General features: G+C 42.3%; 1 protein-coding gene and 1 long non-coding RNA gene across 11 annotated transcripts in view; one reads left to right on the top strand and one right to left on the bottom strand.

Moving 5' to 3' along the window:
• LOC119626501 (uncharacterized) overlaps window positions 1-6,791 on the bottom strand; it is a 42,852-nt gene extending 36,061 nt beyond the window's left edge. Inside the window, exon 1 of the long non-coding RNA XR_005242674.2 lies at window positions 6,687-6,791. This is a non-coding gene — a long non-coding RNA (uncharacterized lncRNA). The remainder of the gene's footprint in view (window positions 1-6,686) is intronic.
• Window positions 6,372-24,745, top strand: part of ZBTB44 (zinc finger and BTB domain containing 44) — a 91,919-nt gene continuing 73,545 nt past the window's right edge. For 2 of the 10 annotated variants that reach the window (XM_038004987.2, XM_073022313.1), the window contains exon 1: window positions 6,372-6,923. The gene's annotated coding sequence lies outside the window, so the exon portion shown is untranslated. Of the gene's footprint in view, window positions 6,924-7,010; window positions 7,486-24,745 lie in introns of those variants that run through there. The other 8 variants (XM_073022321.1, XM_073022318.1, XM_073022323.1 and 5 more) reach the window with 7 other exon arrangements.

The raw sequence follows: 24,745 nt of genomic DNA, 5'->3' as shown, positions 1-24,745 counted from the left end.
GGATGATCTTGCCCAACTGTAGGCAAATGTAAATGTTCTGAGCACATTTAAGGTAGGCCAGTATGATGTTTGGTAGGTTAGATGTATTAAATGTTTTTTTGGCTGGGTGTGGTGGCTCATGCCTTTAATCCCAGCACTTTAGGAAGCTGAGGAGGGCAGTTAACTTGCAGTCAGAAGTTTCAGACAAGTCTGGGCAATGTGGTGAAACACCATCTCTACTAAAAATACAAAAATTAGGTGGGCATGGTGGTGCACGCCTGTAATTCCAGCTACTAGGGAGGCTGAGGCAGGAGAATCACTTGAACCCAGGAGACGGAGGTTGCAGTGAGCTGAGATTGTGCCACCGCACTCCAGCCTGGGAAACAGAGTGAGACTCCATCTCAAATAAATAAATAAATAAATGCATTTTTGACTTATGATATTTTCAACTTACGATGGCTTTATTACAATATAACCCCATCATAAGTTGAGAAGCATCTGCATAAGAAGTGCCATGAAGGTCAAACAGAAGGTGGTATGAGAGGATATAATCAGGTGGTATGAGAGGATATAATTCCTAGTCTTCCTTAAGAAAGCAATGATTGAAAGATAAGAGTTAGGGGAAGTTGGAGAAAGCTTTTCAGGTGAGGGGATATGTGCAAAGGCCCCGAAATGGGAAAAACTCTGGTGACTTAGGAAATGAAAATAGGTCAGTTGGCTTGGATATAGTGAGAGAGGAGGAAAGTGGCCTGAAAGGAGGCTGTAGAGATGGGGACCAAATCATGTAGGACCTTACAAAAGGAGTAGGATCCCAAAGACTCAAGGTCTTGGGGGTCAGGTTAAGGACTTTGGATCAGGATGGTAGTGGTTGAGAAAGGAGAAAAGTGGCAACAATTAAGATATTATTTGGTAAAAGGGAAAGAATCAAGCATTTTTCCTGCTTTCCTATATAAACAATATCACTAGGTAATCAAATAACCAAAAAGGGGCAATTTCCCTTGGTAGAAACATTGTACAATAGCTCGTAAATGAAGAATGATAGCATTATATCACCACTTAAAAACTCCTAATGAATGAATTGATCTAGGCTTTTCTCATCAATGGCTGCCAACATCACAAAAAGAAGGACACACATACACTGTGTATCTCTCAGTGGAAAAGTACACTGCCACCTATAAAGTAACATTGCCAAAAATTAAACTTGAATTTGATAAAACATTTAGATCCTACTGCCAAATTACACAAAATGCAGATAAGGGAACATAAATACACCACAGGGATGCAGCTGACAAAATCCAGATTGTGGCAAACACTCTAGAGCAAACAACCTAGTCCCTTTTTAGAAATGCTGGGAAAAAAAGAGAGAGGGAAAACAATGCAGAGGACTTAACCGATATACCAGCCAAACATGGCACAGCTCCTCATTGAAACTGCAAAAAAGAAATATATGGCAGATCCATACAGACAGAAAGTAGCTAAGTTAGTGGTCCCTAGGGCCGAGGAGTTGGGGGAAAATGGGAGTGACTGCTAACAGGTATGTGTTTCTTTCTGGGTAATGAGAACGTTATAAAATCGATTATGGTAATGGTTGCACGGCTCTGTGAATATGCCAAAGCTATTTAATTGCATACCTTAAATGGGTGAATTGTATGGTATGTGAATTATATCTCAAGGAAGCTGACATATGTATATGCATGTGTCTATATATGTGCATCTAAATGTAAAAGAAGAGACCTGAGGATTGAAAGGATATCAGCTAAGGAATGGAGTACAGTATTTCTACACAGAAGAAATAATATACATAGTGGAGAAAGAGCATAGCATTTTAGAAGATGTTAAAAAAAAAAAAATAACCTGCCGGTAGCGGTGGCTCATGCCTGTAATCCCAGCACTTTGAGAGGCTGAGGCGGGCAGATCACAAGGTCAGGAGTTTGAGACCAGCCTGGCCAATATGGTGAAACCCCGTCTTTACTAAAAATACAAAAATTAGCTGGTGTGCGCCTGTAGTCCCAGCCACTCAGGAGGCTGAGGCAGGAGAATCGCTTGAACCTGGGAGGCAGAGGCTGCAGTGAGCCGAGATCCACCACTGCATTCCAGCCTGGCAACAGAGTGAGACTCTGTCTCAAAAAAAAACAAAAACAAAAACAAAAACAAAGAAAAGAAAAAACAAAACCGCCTCTGCAACTGGCATGTTTCCTGAAAAAGCATAGTCAAGAGATGAAGCTCAAGACACTGAAAGGTCCCAGATGGCGTAGTGGTGTGAAAGCCATGTTAAGGGTTTGGGACTTTATCCTGGGAGCAATAGGAAGCCATTGTTGGCTGACATGACTGCTATGCATTACAACTCTGGTGACCACGTAGAGAATGAGGAAAAGGGAGAGTGCATTTGGGAAACCACATGAGTGGCATTATAATTCTCCAGGCATAAGCGAGTATCATTTCATTTTAGGACGGCGGCAGCGGAGAGGGACAGATTCAACAGGACTTGTTGATGGATTGGAATTGAGATACAATAATGAAGTAGCAAAGTCAATCTGCTCCACTGGGTGAATGGTAAAATGTGAACACTAGAAGACGTATACATTTTAGGGTAAGAGAGTGAATTTAATTTTTTATATATGTAGTTGTATAATCCTATAAGGAAGCAAGGGCAGGTAGAAAGCATTCATGCCTTAATGCTAATGCTTTTGGACTAAATAACTAAGTTTCCATTCAGTTCTAATGGTCTTCCACAAGGAAGTGCCATCTTTTGCAGAATTTAGTCCCCCAGACAGCTCGTGGCTGAAATATAACTCCTGGAATTTGCCTGGAATTTGAATTCCTCAGAATCATCCACACCGGGTTAATAATTAAAGGTTCCTCACACTGTCTACATTTGTTTGTTTCACCTGTGTACAGGATTCTGATTTCACAAAATCCTCCCAGCAGTATTATTTAACCTAATGTCAAAGAAAGGTGTGTATATTCCAGCAACCCAGAGGCAAGTCTCTACCAGCTCAAGAAGGAAAAAGGTGGGAGGCTGCAGAAGCCACAGAAACTGACCCTGCCCAGAGCCAAAACAGACAAGAGGGCTCCTGCAAAGTTAATCTTCTTTGAATTTTTTCTCACACCCTCTCCAAGCATCTAGCATTGAACTCTTAAGGGCCTCACAGTCACCTGTTAGTTAATAAATTCTTCAGACCTGAGGTGGGGGTGGAGTGGAAGGATGATAAAATATTTAAATGTTAAATGAGAAAGAAAAGCAGGAAAAGGCTCAGCCTGTAATCCCAGCACTTCGGGAGGATCGCTTGAGCCCGAGTTCACACAGCAAGACCCATCTCTACAAAAAAGGTTTAAAATTAGCCAGGCATGGTGGCACGCCTGTAGTCCTAGCTATTTGGAAAGCTGAGGCCAGAGGATGCTTGTGCCCAGGAGTTTGAGGCTGTATTCAGCTATGATTGCACCACTGCACTCCTGGATGGCACAATGAGAGCCTGTCTCCCAAAAAAATTTTAAGTGGGAAAAGCAGAGGAGACAAGGGAATAATCTAAGGGAAAAAAAGTTTTTAAATGATAAAAGCCATATATGACAAACCCACAGCTAATATCACACTAGACAGGAAAACATTGAAAGCCTTTCCACTAAGATCTGGAACAAGACAAAGATACACATTTTCACCACTCCTATTCAACATAGTTCTGGAAGTCTTCACCAGAGCAGTTAGGCAAGAGAAAGAAATAAAGGGCAACTGAATTGGAAAGGAAGAAGTCAAATTATCCTTGCTTGCAGATGACTTGTTCTTATATTTAGAAAAACCTAAAGACTCCATCTCTCAGAACTTTGATGAACGAATTCAGTTAAGTTGCAGGATACAAAAATCAATTGATTTTCTTTTCTTTTCTTTTTTTTTTTTTGGAGACGGAGTCTTGCTCTGTCACCAGGCTGGAGCAGCACCATCTCGGCTCACTGAAACCTCTGCCTCCTGGGTTCAAGCGATTTCTCACCTCAGCCTCCCAAGTAGCTGGGACTACAGGCGCATGCCACCGTACCCAGCTAATTTTTTTGTATTTTTAGTAGAGACGGGGTTTCACTATGTTGGCCAGGCCAGTCTTGAACTCCTGACCTCGTGATCTGCCTGCCTCGGCCTCCCAAAGTGTTGGGATTACAGGCGTGAGCCACCGTGCCCAGCCTAGTTGATTTTCTATATACTAACAGCCATCAATCTGAAAAAGAAATCAAGAAAACAATCTCATTTACAATAGCTATAAAAAAGCAAAATAAAATACCTAGAATAAATATAAGCAAAGAAGTGAAAAATCTCTACCCGGAAAAGTATAAATATTGATGAAAGAAGATGAAGAGAACCAAAAAAAAAAAAAGAAATCTATCTCATCTATCTCATTGAAAGAATTAATATTGTTAAAATACCCATACTACCCAAAGCCACCTACAGGTACAGTGCAATCCCTACCAAAATATCAATGACACTCATCACAGAATTAGAAAAAACAATCCTAATGTTTGTATGGAACCACAAAAGACCCTGAAAAGCTAGGGCAATTCTGAGCAAAAATAACAAAGCTAGAGGCATTCCTCTACCTGACTTCAAGGTGTACTACAAAGGAAAGCAAATTTTTGTGTCAGTGTAGTAGTTGAAGAGCTGCCACCGCAGCCCCTGGAGAAACACTTAGAAAAGACTTGCCTCATGGTCTTTACTGACTGACTATCCTGTTAAAGGCACTAGAAGAGGTAGATAGGATTTGACTACTTCATTTCCACCCTGATTCTCGTCCAGTTGCTTACCACCTACATACATTCTCACATATTCTTTACCAGGGCCCCAGCTCCTGCCCTTTCCTGAGCCCTGCTCTGTGGCCGCCAGTCCTCTCCCAGGTAAGCATACCGCCTTCTATCTCTTCCCCTCTTCAAATCTTAGTGCAAAAGTTTCTGGGCCTAATTCGCATCTTTCTGATTTTTCTCATCTCTGAAATGGGAATAATAGAAATGATAGTGGGAATAATAATAGAAACTTGTGATAAAACCTGTGAATTACAGTTGCTGTGAGGATTAGATAATATTATACATACTTGAAAACTTGTTGGAAACTGCGAAGGACTATAAAAACAGAAGTTGTTTTTATTGCCTTTATTCCTAAAGAAGATTTCAAGAGTCAGGGTGTTCAGGTGCTTGGCTGCTTGTCTCTCAAAGAGTGAATTAATGTGAGATGCTGCCAAGTGTTTCAAAAGGAAAATCCACTCTACTTCAGCGGGACGTCCACCCACCTCGCACAGAACCCTCTGGAAAGAAGTCTTTCGGTTTGCAAGCTGGAGGTGTGGGAAAACACAAAGCGCCCAAGGTGCACCTGCCCGCACCCCGCCCGCCCCCAGGCACCTGGGGCGCTGCCGCCTGCAGGCCCGGGCGCCCGTATGACCTCCGGGGGCGGTGCGGAGAGCGCTCGCCCGCCCGGCCAGGGGAAACCAAGACTCAGGGCCCTAGGAGTTTTAACTCCGAGGTTGATTGATTTTGCAGTTGACCAAGAACTTCAAAGCCCCCGGACGGCACCGGTTACTTCGCGATGGCCCGCACACTTCCTCCCGGAAGGCCAGGGAAGTAAGTGATGGTGTAGTAAAAATGACAGATGCACGGTTGTGGAAGAAGTTAGGTATACTTTTGGAGCAGCTCTAGGTGTCCCTGTGTTGGAGGAACAAGAGGGACCTGGGAGTCCATTTCTCCACTCATCTCAAGAGCCGCACGTCCTGCCAGGTCACCGAGGCAAGTGCTAGAATGGCAGACAGCAAGCACTGCGAGGAGGCCCGAGGAGCCACGCACTCCAGACACCTGCCGCAAGTCGCAGTCCGCCCACGACGGGGGCGCGGGCTCACCTGTCTGCGGGGCGGCCCTTGGCAGGCCTGTTTCCATGGGTGAACAATGGGCAACTTACCAACTAACCTCTCTCGCCGAAGAGGGGCTGAAGTGTTTCGATTTCGACCTTGCTACAAAAACTACCCGAGAAAATAGGAGTTATGTTTTTAGTTCGAAAAAAAAAAAAATGCTGTAAGTGTGACTCCTGCGGAGAAATGCTTCTCAGGTGTGATTGGGGAACTGGGTGAGAGGGCGGCTTAGAGGAAGGACAAATGGGACAGGGCTTACGGGGCATATGAACGTAAATCTGCACCTGTGAACACATATGCAAAAATACAGTGTCAAAACTCACGGCCTCTCTGGGTCACGCAGGCTCTACCGTCTAAGGAGACGGAGTCACCCACAGTGCAAGTCCCGACGGTCAGGAGGGCCCATTTTCTGCGCTTGCGCAATCATCACGTTTCCCCTCCCCGCCCTGAGCCCCGCCCCCGAGCTCGCTCCGCCCCGCCCCCTTCTCCTCCCCTTCCCCAGTCAGGCCGCCCGCGCAGAGCATTGTGGGACACAAACAAAGTGCCCCCAAACAGGCTGGAGTGAGCGGAGCGGCAACGGCGGCGGCGCCGGCCCGCACGCGCGCGGCGGCGGCTCCCTCCCAACCTCCCCCTCCCCTCCCCTCAGTCCCCTTCCCCTTCCCCACCCCGCCCCGCTGGGAACACGCGAGCCGTCGCCGCGCTCCCCAAACAGCCGCCTGCCCTCGGCCAACCGTCCCCAACGGCCGCCCGCGCGCGGCTCCCGGGCCCCCTGGCTCCTCCCCTCTGGCCCCTCCGAGCGCTGGGGGTGCTTCCCTCCCCGCCTCCTCGCACTCCCACCTCGCGGGCACGCCGGTGGGCTGTGCCGCCATGCCCCAACCACAGGCTGCTCACGGGCCTAGGCGCGGCGGCCCGAGATAGGGGCCCCTGAGCCTCCCGGGGGAGGAGAGAGGCAGCGAGCCGCGCGCTCCGCCCCCTCCCCCCGGGCCGCCGCCGCCGCCGCCGCCTTGCCGCCCCAGCCTGGCGGGAGAAGGAGGAGGAGCAGCAGGCCTCCGGGCCCGGCGCCGCCGCCCGCAGGTAACGGGGAGGGGAGGGCGGGCTCCGGTCGCGCGGGGGGCGGCCCCTGCACGCTGCCCGGGTTTGACACAGCGTGGCCCCCACCTGGCGCCGGAGGGAGTGGAGAGCGGGTCTGTCACCCTGGTCCGCGCCGGGAGACACCCCACGGGATCCCCTCGGTGGCATTTAATCCTTCTGGGAGGAGACCGGCCTTGGGCCCCACGGTCCCGGAGCAGTTACCCCGACCTTCCGGGGAGCTGCCCGTCCTTTGCACGCCCATTTGCCCAACACCCTAACCCGGAGCGTCCGGAGGTGTTGCCACCTCTCACCTGGTCGAACCCGGGAGGTTCAGACCTGTTTTTTTTTTCTCTCCTCCTTTCCCCTTTTGCTTTTTCTCTGGTACAGGAAAGAAAAAGATGGCACTTCTTTAAAAAATATATATATGTGTGTGTGTGTGTGTGTATACACACACACACACACACACACAAACACCTTTTTTTCTTTCCTTCCTGAGGATCACTCTGCATCTAGTCGTTTTATTGCTGGCCTAATCAGAAAAAGGGGTTACCTCGAGAAATGACAGGTACGTTAGAACTGATTAAAGGAAATTGCGTCCATGTGAGTTCTATGAATCCAAGCAGAATTTAGAATAAAACCCCGTAATTGTGTGCTTTTTTTGGAACTTACAGAAATGAAGACAAAAACTTAATTTCTTTTTTAGCATGTAAGTAGATAATGTCTTGAAGTCAGGAAGAAATTCTCTGTAACTTCCACTTATTTTCTTAGTGTTTTATTTGGAGATCGGCTAATACCGGAAGCAAGCTGCACAATTTTGATTTCCTTTTCTCTAGGTGTTCAGTTGGAATTCTTGGGTTTAAAAAATACCGTATAAATCTTCATTTCCCCCATTACTTCACTGGGACTGTCAGTGGATTAATAATAATTTTACCTAATGTAGTTTCCCCTTCTCATAGAATGTGAATATAATGAACGTTGTACTATAGTTTTGTATTTTGGGATTATTAGTAATATATTGATTATGAAAACCAGATTTATTTATTTTGTGCAGTACTGCTTGGCATTTTTGCATTTGTACTTAATTCTCAGAACAACCTAGTGATGCAGATATTATTACTTGAATTTTATAGAAGTGACAAACTCAGTGATACGAAGAATTATAACTTGCCTTAAGGACACACGACTAGTAAGATATTTTAGATTTCAACCCAAATATAATTCCGATATAGGTGTACTTTCGTGTACTTTCTACTGTACTTCTCAATAGAAGTACAATTTTATTAACTTTGTTATGAAAAATTTTAGTCTTACAGAGGTTGGTTCTATACAGTTGTGATCCGTTATTCATGCAATGAATAAAAATGCTAATCAATGCAATGAATAACCAATTCAGTGGTTCGCATTTTTGCCATATTGTTTCCCGTCTTTCTCTGTATGTGTGTAATTATTTGAAAGTAAGCTGCAAACACCTTAATCCTCAAATGTTTCAACATGTGTTTCCTCAAAATAGGGACATTCTCCTACTAACCCCAGTATCATTATTAATGCCTATTAAAATTAACAACTCCATCTTCAAAATTCCTCAGTTGTTCCAAAGTGTCTTTGAGGGTTCCGCCCCCATCTGTAGTCAGTCAAGATTCATGCATTGATTGCATTTGGTGATTAAGTCTTTAGTCTTTTTTGTAAAATGAAGAGTATCCATCCCCTCTCCTTTTTGCAGGGGAAATTGAATAGGATGAATGTTCCCTCCCTCCTTTTTTCCTGACACCTAATTGACCAAACCGGTTGTCTTGTAAAATATACCCACATTCTGGATTTGTGCCCTCCTAATGTCATTTCATTTATTCCTCTTTCTCCCTGAATTTCCTATTAACTGGAAGTTAGGTGTAAAGGAAGGCTTAATAAGCTTAAAGTAAAACTTCCTTTGGCAAAAATATTTATAGGTGATGCTGTGTACCTCCTATTGCATAATATAGGAGGCACATAATGTCAGATTCCCACACTATTAATGATGCTAAATGTGACCATTTGATGAAAGTCCTGACTGCTGATCTGTTGTAAAGGTGTGGTTTGCCAGCTTGTGATTAACATGTAATCTTGGGGTAATACTGGGACACTAAGCAAATACCCAGGTTCTGACAACCTTTTGCTTAGCACCCATGATGACTTTTGCTTAAATCAGTTGTTTTATTGGAGGTTCTCTCTAAGGAAGAGATTTCCTTCATTAAGTGCAGGTAAATAAACTATTGTTCTTCCCCAAAATGCAAATTAAATGTTAAATTTAATCTCTTTACTTTTCAATATTCAGAGTAAAGAGCTGGAGAAATAGCCACCCCCAATGATGACATATAAGATGTTTTTTGGGGGAGGGGTGAATGACACCACTTCGGACTCTGATGGATTTTAATTTATTCCTTGTTTTATAACCAGTTACAGTCGTTTTTCTTTTTAATCACCAAATTGTCCCAGATTTGGTCAGTAGGATCCATTTCAAGCAGACTCGTGTGTGTTTGACACCCCCGCGCCCTGTTAACCTTGGAGTGCTTTCTGATACAAGTTACTCCAGGGCCTGTCTTATCCTTTCTTGGCTCACCTCTGGAAAGGGCTGCTCATCCAAGGAGTCTTGGTTCTTTCTAGTGAGAAATCATATATAGAAACCCAAGTTCTGGATGTTTTTCATATTCATTGCTGCTGCAGTATCTTTGCTTCTGGGTACTTTGAGAGAACTAAGAAAAAGTTTTTTGCTTGTTTAATCATGAGTTCAGAGTGATGTTCCAGTTCCTATTTAGCAAGCAGACTTTTTCTTCCTTGACTCTATGTTTTTCTTGTCTTAAATGAAAATCTTGGTATTTAATTCAATTAATAAGCTGGCCAAGCACGGTGGCTCGTGCCTGTAATCCCAGGACTTTGAAAGGCCGAGGCAGAAGGATTGCTTGAGCCCAGGAGTTCAAGGCCAGTCTGGGCAACATGATGAGACCCCATCTCCATAAAAAATTTAAAAATGAACCGGGCATGGTGGCGTGTGCCTTTGTTCCCAGTTGTTCAGGAGGCTGAAGCAGGTGGATTGCTTGAGCCCAGGAGGTTGAGGCTGCAGTGAGCCATGTTCATGCCCCACTGCACTTCAGCCTGGATGACGAGTGAGACCCTGTCTCAAAAGAGAAAAAAATTAATAAACCTATTTACTTTCTCCCACTGTATACATAAAATCATTTTAAAATTGTAGTGCTGGTATTACTAATATCAATAAGCTTCATAAAGTTTAAGATTTCTTTGCATTTTCATGTTTAGACTATATTGTGTGAAGAATATATAATGAGTACTGTGTCACTTGAAATACTTTTCTTTGGTTATGCTACCAATTTGATATGGTTCATAGGTTTCAGTTTTTACTTAGGATTTTATTTTTGAATATGTAAAGTATGTAAATAGTGTAGACGTCAAAATAATGTTTTAAAACTATATTTGTAATCCCAGCACTTTGGGAGGCCGAGACGGGCGGATCACGAGGTCAGGAGATCGAGACCATCCTGGCTAACACGGTGAAACCCTGTCTCTATTAAAAATACAAAAAAAAACTAGCCGGGCGAGGTGGCGGGCGCCTGTAGTCCCAGCTACTCGGGAGGCTGAGGCAGGAGAATGGCGTGAACCCGGGAGGCGGAGCTTGCAGTGAGCTGAGATCCGGCCACTGCACTCCAGCCTGGGTGACAGAGCAAGACTCCGTCTCAAAAAAAAAAAAAAAAAAAAAAAAAAAAAAAAAAACTATATTTGGATTAGGCCGGGCGCGGTGGCTCACGCCTGTAATCCCAGCACTTTGGGAGGCCGAGGCGGGCGGATCACAAGGTCAGGAGATCGAAACCATCCTGGCCAACACGGTGAAACCCTGTCTCTACTAAAATTAGCCGGGTGTGGTGCTGGGCACCTGAAGTCCCAGCTACTCGGGAGGCTGAGGCAGGAGAATGGTGTGAACCCGGGAGGCGGAGCTGACAGTGAGCTGAGACCGCGCCACTGCACTCCAGCCTGAGCGACAGAGCAAGACTCCATCTCAAAAACAACAACAACAACAAAAACGGTAGTTGGATTAGCTGGACATGGTGGCACATGCCAGTAGTCTCAGCTACTTGGGAGACTGAGGCAGGAGAATTGCTTGAACTGGGGAGGCAGAGGTTGCAGTGAGCCGAAATTGCGCCACTGCACTCCAGCCTGGGTGAAAAGCAGGACTCCGTCTCAAAAGCAAAACAAAACAAAACAAAACAAAAAAAAGCTATACTTGGATAAACCTCATTAAAATTACTTTTTAAAGATGAAGTAGTGTTTATCTTTACCATCCTCCTTTTAATATCTATTACGTTCTCATATCAAGCTCAGAAGAATTAGCAGTAACACAAAGTATGTTATGTGAAGCCACATAGAAGTACTTTTAAATTTTAAAATTAGATCCTGCTTCCTCTGGCAAAGAGAAAGAACTAAGACTAATTTTTAGAAGTTAGCAGAGAAGTGGATTCCATGCTTACTTTTTTTTTTTTTTTTTAAGAGACAGGGGTCTCACTGTGTTGCCCAAGCTGGAGTGCAGTGGCTATTCACAGACTCAGTGCTACTGCTGATAAGCATGGGAGTTTTGACCTGCTCTGTTTCTGACCTGGCCCAGTTCTCTCCTCATTAGGCAACCTGGTGGTCCCTCACTTCCAGGAGGCCACCATGTTGATTCCTAATTTAGTGCAGACACCCAATCGGCATAGGATACTACAGCCCAGAACTTCTGGGCTCAAGCGATCTTTCTGCCTCAGCCTCTTGAGTAAGTGGGACTACAGACACACACCACTGTGTCCCGCTCTTTTTGTTTTTTAAATAGAGATGATTTCTCACTACGTTGTCCAGGCTGATCTCTCAAACTACTGAGCTCAAGTGATCCTGCTGCCTTGGCCTCCCAAAGTGCTAAGATTACACGCATAAGCCTATATAGCCATAGGCCTAAATACCATATTTTTAAATAAAAATTTCATAAAAGTAGAACTGTAGCTTTTACTTAAATCATGTCTTTAAAGAGGCATGTAGTTGGTAGAGGTTTTATGACTCCATCTACTTTTTTAACGTTTTTTGTTTGTTTGTTTTTGAGGTGCAGTCTCCCTCTGTTGCCCAGGCTGGAATGCAGTGGCTCGATCTCGGCTCACTGCAGTGCACTGCTGTCCCCTAGGTTCAAGCGATTCTCCTGCCTCAGCCTCCCTAATAGCTGGGATTACAGGCATGTACCACCATGCCCAGCTAATTTTTGTATTAGTAGAGATGGGGTTTCACCATGTTGCCCAGGTTGGTCTCGAGCTCCTGACCTCAAGTGATTCACCTGCCTTGGCCTCCTAAAGTGCTGGGATTACAGACGTGAGCCACTGCATCCAGCTGACTCCATCTACGACAAAACTGGAATAAATATGCTTTGTACAGATAAAAAGGCATTTGGATGTGTGATCAGTGGAGATAACACATTTTGTTTGGGTTGGACCGAATTTGATAGAAATTCATAATTACGTGATCTCAAATGAAGTTTTAAGAGGGAGCAGTGTTCTGCTTACTTTAGATGTAAAGTAAGCAGAGCACAATTAGGCAATTTATCAGCCTGCTGTCAACCAAGTGCTGAAAAGCAAAACTGTGCCTGTAGTGTGTTTTCCTGTGTTCATCCTCACTGTCAGATCACACTAGCTGGGACTGGTGTTACAGGCGGTAAAGGAATTTACCAAGGCAATTGTAGGTAAAGAAGGGCAGATTTATTAAAGAAAGTATGAAAGTGGGTTGGTTGCAAGGGTGCAACGGGCAGATCAGCAGGAGAGAAGCTGACTGCCAGGAGACAGTGGCTTGCTGGGGATTTTATAGGATGATGCTTCTGCTATGTGCTGCACAGAGGGCTATGTGCAGTACTGATAAGGCCAAGGTTGCAGTGAGCTAACTTGCATTTTTCTGTCAGCCAAGAGTCTGGTGATAAGTTGAGTGCAGAAAACTTGTGAGTTATTTGTGCAGGAGGGCTGTGTGTCTTGGACCACGAAGAAAGGCAGACTTATACCTTATCTGCTTTTTCTTTTTGCTGTGCCCTTTTCCCACCAGCCTGACTCCTTTTCCCTTATTAGGACTCCACAATCACTGCTTTCAATAATAGAGTGAATATCTAGTTCCATTAGGGAGTGGAGTGGGAAGATGGAGAATGCTTACACTTGGACCCATTCACCCTCATTCTGTCTTTAATCTCAGTAAAATACATATACTACCCAAGGTTCTTAGAACACATAAGGTGATGAAAAAGAATACTACAAACAGTTGCATGGGTATGTGTAGCCATGTAGCAGCTAGAACCTGTTGTGTAAGCTGAATGAACTAATACAGTGTTGATAATAATGCTAACATTTGTTATGCCCTTTCTGTATGCCAGCTGTGCTGAACATTTTATACGTTATCTTATTTAAATCTCACATTAACCCTTTGACATTGCTACTAGTATCTTATTTTGCAGTAAGGAAACTGATACCTAGAAGCATTAAATGACTTGTCTAGAGTGTCACAGTAAGTGGCCGGCCCAGGTTTCAAACTCAAGACTGTTTAGAGTTAGCACTTAGCTGCTTTGCTCCACCTCACAACTAAATGTAACCAGTCATAAAAATTGAATATATTTTCCGTCACCATTAATGGGGAACTACAGGACAGATGCTGTAACAACCTCAAAGATTACAATGGAAATATGTTCTGAAGAATGTGTCATTAGGCGATTGTGTGATTGTGTCGTTGTATAAACTTCATAAAGTGTACTTAGACAAAACTTGATGGTATGGCCTACTCTACTTCTAGGTTATATGGTATAGCCTATTGCTCCTAGGCCACATATCTTTACAGCATGTTACTGTACTGAATGCTGTAGGCTTTTGTAACACAGTTGAAAGTGTACATGTATCTAAGCATATCTAAACTTAGAAAAGGTGTGGTAAAAAAATGGTATTACAGGGTTGGGTGCGGTGGCTCATGCCTGTAATCCCAGCACTTGGGGAGGCTGAGGCGGGTGGATCACCTAAGGTCAGGAGCTCGAGACCAGCCTGACCAGTATAGTGAAACCCCATCTCTACTAAAAGTACGAAAATTAGCCAAGTGTGGTGGCATGCACCTGTAGTTCCAGCTACTCGGGAGGCCAATTGGAGGATTGCTTATTATTATTATTCTCCTGCAATACAGGAGAATTGCTTGAACCTGGGAGGCGGAGGTTGCAGTGAGCCGAGATCACACCACTGCACTCCAACCTGGGTGACAGAACGAGACTCTGTCTCAAAAAAAAATAATAATATGGTATTATAATATGGGACTCTTGTGGTATTTGTGGTCTATCATTGAGGGACACATGCCACGCATGATTGTATATCATTTTCCTTTCTAATAGATGTGGGAGTTTCTGATCCCTTGCTTCAGAAACTGCATTTAGATACCGCTTTAAAAGGCATTTTAAAAGTAGAGTATCAAAAATCAAGATGGATTGATGAATGGATAGGTATGTGATGAAACAATTACAGTAGAATGTTAATGGTAGGATCTACGTATGGCTATTCAGGTATTCAACTATAATTTTTTTTTTTTTTTTTGCTTGTTCTTTGATTTTTGTTTTTTAAATTTTGATAGTTTTGGGGGAACGGGTGGTTTTTGGCTATATGGATAAGTTCTTCAGTGGTGATTTCTGAGATTTTGGTGCACCCATAACCTGAGCAGTGTACACTGTACCCAATGTGTAGTCTTTAATCCCTCACCCCACTTCCACCCTTCCCTCCAAGTCCCCAGAGTCCATATGCTTTTACATCCTTGTAGCTTAGCTCCCACTTATAAGTGAGGACATACAACATTTGGTTTTCCATTCCTGCGTTACTTCACTTAGAATAATGGCCTACAGCTGTATCCAAATTGCTGCAAAGGCCACTATTTCATTCCGTTTTCATGGTGTAAACCACATTTTCTTTATCTGCTCATTGGTTGATGGGCCATATTTTTGCAATTGTGAATTGTGCTGCTATAAACCTGTGTACATGTGTCTTTTTCATATGACTTCTTTTCTTTTGGGTAGATACCCAGTAGTGGGATTGCTGGATCAAATGGTGGTTCTACTTTCAGTTCTTTTTTTTTTTTTTTTTTTGAGGTGGAGTTTCGTTCTTGTTGCCCAGGCTGAAGTGCAGTGGCGCAATCTCGGCTCACTGCAGCCTCTGCCTCCTGGGTTCAAGCAATTCTCCACCTCAGCCTCCCAAGTAGCTGGGATTACAGGCATGCACCACTACGCCAGCTAATTTTGTATTTTTAGGAGAGATGGGGTTTTCCATGTTGGTCAGGCTGGTCTCGAACTCCCGACCTCACGTAATCCTCCCGCCTCAGCCTCCCAAAGTGCTGGGATTACAAGCGTGAGCCATCGCATCCAGCCTACTTTAGTTCTTAAAGGAATCTCCATACTGTTTTTCGTAGTGGCTGTACTAGTTCACATTTCCACCAGCCGTGTGTAAGTGTTCCCTTTTCACTACAGTCATGCCAATATTTATTATTTTTTAATCTTTAAATTATAGCCATTCTTATAGGAGTAAGGTAGTATCTATCTCATTGTGGTTTTAATTTGCATTTTCCTGATAATTAGAGATGTTAAACATTTTTTCGTATGTTTGTTGGCTGTTTTTATATCATTTGAGTATTGTCTATTCATGGTTTTTTTTACCCACTTTTTGATGGGATTGGTGGGGTTTTTTGTTTTTGTTGTTGTTGTTGTTTTGCTGGTTTGTTTGTATTCCTTGTAGATTCTGGATATTAGTCCTTTGTTGGATGCATCGTTTGCAAAAATTTTATACCACTTTGGGTTGTCTGTTTACTCTGCTGATTATTTCTTTTGCTGTTTAGAAACCTTTTAGTTTAATTAGGTCCCATTTATTTATTTTTGTTGCATTCACTTTTGGTTTCTTGGTCCTGAATTCTTTGCCTAAGCTAATGTCTAGAAGAGTTTTTCTGATGTTATCTTTAAGAATTTTTAGGATTTCAGGCCTTAGATTTAAGTCTTTGATCCACTTGGGTTGATTTTTATATAAGCTGAGAGATGATGATCTAGTTTCATTTTTCTACATGTGGCTTGCCAGTTACCCCAGCACTGTTTGTTGAATAGGGTGTCCTTTCTCCACTTTATGTTTTTGTTTGCTTTGTCAAAGACCGGTTGGCTGTAAGCATTGGGCTTTATTTTTGGGTTCTCTATTCTGTTCCATCAGTCTACATGCCAGTTTTTACACCAGTACTGTGCTGTTTTGGTAACTATAGCCTTGTAGTGTAGTTTGAAGTCAGGTAATGTCATTCCTCCAGATTTGTTCTTTTTACTTAGTCTTGCTTTGACTATGTAGGCTCTTTTTTGGTTCCATATGAATTTTAGAATTTTTTTTCTAGTTCTGTAAAATGATGATGGTATTTTGATGTGAATTGCTTTAAATCTGTAGATTGCGTTTAGCAGGAAGGTCATTGTCACCATATTGATTCTACCCATCCATGAGTTTCCATTTGTTTGCGTCATTGATGATTTGTTTCAACAGTGTTTTGTAGTCTTCCTTGTAAAGATCTTTCACCTCCTTGGTTAGATATATTCCTGAGTATTTTAATTTTTCTGTGGCAGCTGTTGTAAAAGGGATTGTGTTCTTGATTTGATTCTCAGCTTGGTCATCATTGGTGTATAGCAGTGCCGCTGATTTGTGTACATTAATTTTGTATCGTGAAACTTCACTGAATTCATTTATCAGATCTAGGAGCTTTTCGAATGAGTCTTTAGGGTTTTCTAGGTATATGTTCATATCATTAGCAAACAGCAACAGTTTTAACTTCCTCCTTTGCAGCTTGGCATAAAATTCTTTAAATTTTTCTGTATCTGAAAGTTTTCATAATAAAATGTTACTGATTAAAAATATGTTCTTAGGACTATACATTCAGGGATCATTTCTGTAATTTGTTACTAGAGAAGTTTCTCTGAATGTGTAGAGCACTGGAAAAATCAATCTTTTTTTTTGAAAAAAGAAAAATATATATATATTCTTATTATAAAGCAGTATTGGCAGCTGTATAAAAACTAGTAGCATGCTGTATCCTCCATGTCTGTGTACAACAATCCTCTGAAAAATTTATTAATTCTTCCTAGTCTTTTATCACTGAAAATGGTCAAGCATTAAAGACTGTTGTAAAGAGGATTCCTTCATTACTTAGGAGGCTTCTAATTAAGCTCCTTCCAATATGATTTTTTAATACTCTTATAAATATTTCATATATCAAATTTCCGCCTGTGGTTTCCTGACATTTTGTAACTCCTGTTGAATATACTCTTTATATAGGCGTTATGGGGTGTTTTTGCTTTTTAAGTGCTACCACATTCACAACTGTAACAGATAGTCCTTGGTACTTCAGAATAATTGTTTAAAGTTTATCTCCTGTTAAGCTTAAAGTTACATTAGTTTTTCTTTGTTCTTTATATTAGAAATACTTCACCCCATTTTAAGCAATGAGCTAGAAATATTCCAAGTCATAGGATTTAAAATAGTGATTGTATGTGTACCTTTAAAAATGAAAAAAATACATTGGATTTGTATTATACTTCTGCTTGAAGGCCACGTTGAGTGTTAATTTTTTCACTAATATTATTAGTTACAACGTTGATATTGGCTGTCACATTTTTCCATAACACCCTGGAGTAAATCACTGACTTGTATTATCATGTTATTTCATGTTGATTACTCTGTCTTGCAAGAGTGAAATGGGCGGGTGAAGCTTATTAATGTCTCACTCTTAGAGAATAACATCCTTCGTGTCTCCACATTGAACATTCTTCCCTTTTAATACTTTTCTTATGTAGCTTTTAAAAAAAAAACACTTAAAATTACAGATGTTTGATACCTGGCCTTTTTACAATTTTGGTATTCTGTTACTTCAGGATATTGCTACCCTTCTACAGGTATTAAATGATATTTTTTGTTTTGTTTTGTTTTGAGATGGAGTATTGCTCCTGTTGCCCAGGCTGGAGTGCAGTGGCGCCATCTTGGCTCACCACAACCTCCGCCTGCCGGCTTCAAGCGATTCTCCTGCCTCAGCCTCCTGAGTAGCTGGGATTATAGGCGTGTACCACCACGCCTGGCTAATTTTTTAGTTTTAATAGAGACGGGTTTCTCCATGTTGGTCAGACTGGTCTCAAACTCCCAACCTCAGGTGATCCTCCCGCCTCGGCTTCCCAAAGTGCTGGGATTACAATGCGTGAGCCACTGTGCCCAGCCTTGGTGTGTATTTTTTGATGCTGAAGTGATTGGCTGTTGATTTGTTTTTGATAGTTTTTCACGCACTCAGCATAACTACAAACATCTTGCAACATGTAACTAAGACTGTGAGTCTCTGGAATCTAGTTTTTGTGAACTACTACCCTCTAGCTTCTGAAACAACTTAGATGATTCCTTTTAAAAATTATTTTCTTTTATTCAGGTCTTAACCTGTTGGGTATCTGATCCTTGCCTATTCTTGGCAGGCAAGCATATCCAGTAGTGTATTTTATTAAATAATCGTACTTGTTGATAAGAAAATAAAGAATAAGTTTTTCAGGGACTTAGATTTACTTACTTTGCTTTAATTTCACTTTTGTGTGTGTGTGATGGAATTTCACTCTGGTCGCCCAGGCTGGAGTGCAACAGTGCAATCTTGGCTCCCTGCAACCTGCACTGTCCTGGTTCAAGAGATTCTCCTGCCTCGGCCTCCCAAGTAGCTGGGATTACAGGCGTGCACCACCACGCCCAGCAAATTTTTGTATTTTTTAAGTAGAGATGGGGTTTCACCATTTTAGGCAGGCTGATCTCAAACTTCTGACCTCAGGTGATCTACCCACCTTGACCTCCCAAAGTGTTGGGATTATAGGTGTGAGCCATCACCCCGACCCTCGTTTCACTTTTTTACTGGTGGTGGTTACTGATGTGTGTCTGTGTTTCTTCTACTTACAGCTTTTTCTCCTTCTTCCATTTTTTGTGGGTTTTACTTTTTCTTTGGCTCTTTGCTTTTCTTACTTTCTGCTTTGGACCTTCCCACTGCTCATTTCCTTTTTGTGGCTTTCCATTACTGAATCAGGACGGTTTCTTTTATCTTTGGTGCACTTCACATGCTGTATAAAACTAAGCCATTCTTCCAAGAGAATTATTTTTATTTACAGGAATCACTGCTTCTCTTTGTCTTTGGGTCCACTTGGTATTGTTTTTTCCTTCTTTCTACTTTCCGCCACTGGTTTTACCTAGCTTTACTTTGAGAGGCGGTATAGCATAGCATATAAGGAGCACCAATTAGCATGCTAGCTGGGTTCAAATCTTGACTCTGTTACCTGTTGTGTGGCTAATTCCTTAACTTGTCTATGCTGCCTTTTGTTCATTGGTAAAATGAAGATACCTGGTGATAGCTATCACAAAAGGTTATGTGAAAATTAAGTTACATAATATGTAAAAGGTACTTAGAACAAGACTTGGTACGTACTGGGTACTATGTAAGTATTAACTATAAGCTAATGATTATTGTTACTTTTTTTTTTTTTTTTTTTTTTTTGAGACAGGGTCTCCCTCTGTCACCTAAGCTGCAGTGCAGAGGTGTGATCGTGGCTCATTATGGCCTCCATCTCCTGGGCTCACCGAGTTCAAGAGATCCTCCCAACTTAACCTCCTGAGTAGCTGAGACTACAGGTGCACTCCACCACTCCTATCTAATTTTTGTACTAGAGATGGGGTTTTGCCATGTTGCCTTGGCTGGTCTCAAACTCCTGGGCTCAAGCAGCCTGCCGAACTCAGTGCTGAAATCACAGGCATGAGCCACCGCACCTTGCCTATTGTTATTACTTTTAACATAAAATGGTTCAAAGCAGTTGGATCTTCAGTGCCTCTTATCAGACATCCTTCTGGTTTATTTTTTTCTCCACATTTATTTATTTATTTATTTGAGACAGAATCTGGCTCCATTGCCCAGGCTGGAGTGCAGTGGCACAATCTCTGCTCCCTGCAACCTCTGCCTCCTGGGCTCAAGCCACCTTCCCACCTCAGCCTCCCAAGTAGCTGGGACCACAGATGCACACCACCACACGCAGCGGATTATTATATTTTTTGTAGATACGGGGTCTCACCATGTTGCCCAGGCTGGTCTTGAACTCCCAAGCTCACGTGATCTGCTTGCCTTGGCCTCCCAAAGTGGTGGGATTAAAGGCTTGAGCCAGGATACCTGGCCTCCACATGTTATTTTTTATGTTTCATTGTCTTAACAATTCTACTTCATCATCTCTTCTCTCAGGAGTCTACCTCTTCTTATAACTTGAAAGAGGAGTAAAGCCAAAGCCAGACAAGAACTCTAGCTACTTCTCACCACCCCACCAATAAACTTAACTATAGCTGTACTCTTTCTTTCCTCTCCCCATGTCCCCAGCCTGGGCTTCCTCCTGTTTAAGGCCAATCCTTTCACTCATCCTCTGAATCCCATTTCCTTCTACCTATCTAGGGACCTCATACCATCTGTTATCACCCGTTTCCTGTATCTTTAACCTTTCCCTCTTTTCTGTGTCTTTTCCGACAAAAATCAAAACATTCTCTTTATATTTTACTTTAATAAAAAAAAAAATCTGAGAGAAAAACAAAGGAAAAAAACATGTTCTAGCTTGTCCATTCTGTAAAAAATCAGTATACTCTCTTGACCCCTTATTTCTGTCTAGCTAACCCCCTTGCTGTATTTTTAGAACCTAGCTACTTTATGATGAATTGTCTTTACTCACGGTTTTCACTTCCTCATGTCTGTATATTCTTTCCTTTTCTATGGCAATTTTCTAACTCTTCTACTTTTTTCTTATGTGCTATTATAAGGTCATCAGTGACTCCTTTGTGGCTAAATCAAATAGACTTTGGTTTCTATCTTATTTGACCAGTCAGCTGCATTTGACACTGTCAATCATTACTCCTTGAAATACCTTGTACCCTTGGTTTCTGAAGTAACTCCTGCCGTGCTGGTTATTCTGTATATCTGTCTCTTTCACAGGTTTCCCTTCTGCTACCCCACCTTCACTTTTTTCCTCTTCATTTTTTTCTTAATTGGTCTAGCTAAAGATTTATCAATTTTGCTTATTTTTTTCAGAGAACCAAGTTTTGGCTTTAATTTTTCCTATGGCTTGTCTGTTTAATTTATGTCTGTGCTTTGTCTATTTATTTTGGGTTTTCTTTGCTCTTTTTCTAGCTAAGGTAGACGTATAGACCACTGATATGTGTGTGTGTGTGTGTGTGTGTGGTGAAATACACGTAACCTAAAATTTGCCATCATAACCATTTTTAAGGGTACAGTTCAGTGGCATTAAGTACATTCACATTATTACACAACCATCACCCCCACCCATCTTTCAGAACTCTCTTCATCTTTCAGCAGTGTGACTCCGTATTCATTAAACAGTAACTCCCCATCCCTCTCTACCCACATCCCCAGGCAACCACCCTTCTACTTTTCTGTCTCTGAATTTGAGTGTCCTGTAACTACATCATGTCATTGGAATCATATGGTATTTGTTCCTTAATTATTGGTTTATTTCACTTGTATAATGTCTTCAGGGTTCATTTGTGTTGCAGCATATATCTGAATTTCCTTCCTTTTTAAGGCTGAATAATATTTCATTGTGTATTTATGCCACATTTCATTAGTTCATTCATCTCTTGTGGACATTTGGGTTGCTTCTACCTTTTGGCTATTGTGAATAATGCTGCTTTGAATATTAATGTACAAATACTGGTGTGTGCTTGCTTTCACTTCTTTTGAGTATCTACCCAGAAGTGGAATTGCTGGATCATATGATAATTTCTATTTTTTATTTTTTGAGGAACCACTATACTGTTTTCTACAGTGGCTACACCATTTTACATTCCCACCAGCTGTGCACAAGGATTTTAATTTCTCCACATCCTTGCCAAGGCTTGTTATTTTTTGTTTTTTTTAACTATTAGACATTCGAATGGTTATGAGGTGGTAAGTCATGATATTTAGAGACCATCATTTCTTTTTTTTTTTTTTTCCCCAAGACAAAGTCTCGCTCTGTCATCCAGGCTGGAGTACAATGGCACCATCTTGGCTCACTGCAACCTCTGCCTCCTGGGTTCAAGTGATTCTCCTGCCCCAACCTCCCAAGTAGTTGGGATTACAGGTGCGCGCCACCATGACCTTCTAAATTTTGTATTTTTAGTAGAGACGGGGTTTCGCCATGTTGGTCAGGCTGGTCTGGAACTCCTGACCTTGTGATCCGCCCACCTTGGCCTCCCAAAGTGCTGGGATTACAGGCGTGAGCCACCGTGCCTGGCCTGGAGACCGTCGTTTCTAACATATCCTTTGAAGCTACAGATTTTCCTCTAAGTGCTGCTTTTGCATCCCACAAATTTTGATATTGTCATATTTTCAATATCAGTTAAAAATATCCAGTTTCCTTTGTTGATTCCTTATTTGACCCGCCCATGGGTTATTATTTAGAAGTGTGTTGTTTAATTTCCAGATATTTAGGGCTTTCTTGATATTTTATTACTTTTTCTGTTTCAGTGAGAGAACATGCTCTGTGCATTCATTCCTTTAAAATTTATTAAGATTTGTCTTATGGCCCAGCATATGATCTTTCTTGGTGAACATACCACTTTGCACTTGAAAAGACTGTATATTCTGTGCTGTAAATGTCAATTTGGTTAAGATGATTTCCCTTTACATCTTTTTTTTTATTTTTTGAGACAGGGAGTGCAGTGGATTGATTTTGGCTCACTGTAACCTCCACCCCCCAGGGTCAAGAAATCCTCTCACCGCAGCCTCCCAAGTAGCTGGCACTACAGGTGCATGCCACTATGTCTGGCTAATTTTTGTATTTTTTGTAGAGACAGGTTTCACCATATTTCGCAAGCTGCAGATTTTTTATATCTTTACTGGTGGGGGGTGTGTGTGTGTGTGTGTGTGTGTGTGTGGTTCAGTTCTATAATTGCAGAGAGGGGTTATTAATCTTCAACTATTGCTGGGCGTGGTGGCTCACACCTGTAATCCCAGCACTTTGGGAGACTGAAGCAAGCGGATAACCTGAGGTCAGAAGTTCAAGACCAGCCTTGCCAACATGGTGAAACTCTGTCTCTACTAAAAATACAAAAAGTAGCCAGGCGTAGTGGTGCATACCTGTAGCCCCAGCCACTTGGGAAGCTGAGGCAGGAGAATTGCTTGAACCCGGGAGGTGAAGGTTGCAGTGAGCCAAGATCGTGCCATTGAGCCAAAATCGTGCCATTGCATTCCAGCCTGGGTGACAGAGCGGGACTTTGTCTTGGGAAGAAAAAAAAAAAAGAAATGATGGTCTCTAAATATCAATGACTTACCACCTCATATCCGTTCGAATGTCTAATGTAATAGTAAATTACATTAGAGATCATGCCACTGTACTCCAGCCTGGGCGACAGAGTGAGACTCAGTGTTTTAAAAAAAAAAAAAAAACTTCAACTTTTGGCCAGGCATGGTGGCTCACACCTGTAATCTCAGCACTTTGGAAAACTAAGGTGGGTGGATCCATTGAGCCCCAGGAGTTTGAGACCAGCCTGGGCAACATAATGAAACCCTGTCTCCACAAAAAAATACAAAAATCAGCTAGGTGAGGTGGTGCACGCCTGTAGTCCCAGCTATTCAGGAGGCTAAGGTGGGAGGATTGCTTAGAGTCCTGGAGGTCCAGGCTGTGTGTGTTGTGATTGTACCTCCTCTCTCTAATCTAGACAACAGAGTAAGACCCTGTCTCAAAAAAACAATAGTCAGTTATTATTGTGGAATTAACTTTCCCTTTAATTTTGTCAGTGTTTTATTTTGAAGCAGACTCTTTTTTTTTTTTTTTTTTGAGACAGAGTCTCACTCTGTCGCCCAGGCTAGAGTGCAGTGGTGTGATCTTGGCTCACTGCAACCTCTGACTCCTGGGTTCAAGCGATTCTTCTGCCTCAGCCTCTTGAATAACTGGGATTACAGGTGAGCGCCACTACGCCTGGCTAATTTTTTTTTGTATTTTGTTAGTAGAGACGGGGTTTCACCATGTTGGCCAGGCGGGTCTTGAACGCCTGACCTTGTGATCCGCCCGCCTCGGCCTCCCAAAGTACTGGGATTACAGGCTTGAGCCACTGCGCCCGGCCAGCATACTCATTTTTTATTACTCACCTCTATCTTTGGTAATACTTTGTCTTTAGTCTGCTTTGTCTGGTGTTAAAGTAAGCCAACTCCAGCTTTCTTGTACATACTGTTTGCATGATATATATTCTTCCATATCTATCTGTCTTTTTATTTAAAGTGGGTTTCTTATTAAAAAAAAAAATTTGAGAATGCTTTTATCTCTTCTGACAATCTGTGCCTTTTAGTCAAAACATTTAGTTTATTAAAATGTTTTTAATTTTTACATTACTTTGAAAAGCAACATGTGTTAGTTTGCTAGGGTAACATAACAAACTATGACAAAGTAGGTGGCGGTTAACAGAAATTTTTGTCTCATAGTTGTGGAGGCTAGAAGTTCGAAATCAGGCATAGGTGGGGTTGGTTCCTCCTGAGGACCATGAGGAAAGCATCTCTTGTTCCACGTCTCTCTTTTAGCTTCTGGTAGTGCCTTGGCTTGTGGCAGCACAACTCCAGTCTTTATGGGGCATCCTCCCTATGTGCATGTCTGTCTACAAATGTCCCCTTTATACGAGGACACCTTCATGATCTCCCTTGAACTTGATTACCTCTAAAGACCCCATTTCCCTGATTAGGTCCCATTCTGAGGCACTGGGGTTCAGGATCTCAAC

Source organism: Chlorocebus sabaeus, chromosome 1 (assembly GCF_047675955.1).
Source record: "Chlorocebus sabaeus isolate Y175 chromosome 1, mChlSab1.0.hap1, whole genome shotgun sequence".
NCBI lineage: Eukaryota > Metazoa > Chordata > Mammalia > Primates > Cercopithecidae > Chlorocebus > Chlorocebus sabaeus.
The sequence above is the reverse complement of the archived record's forward strand: the minus strand, read 5'-3'. Positions and strand labels throughout refer to the sequence as shown.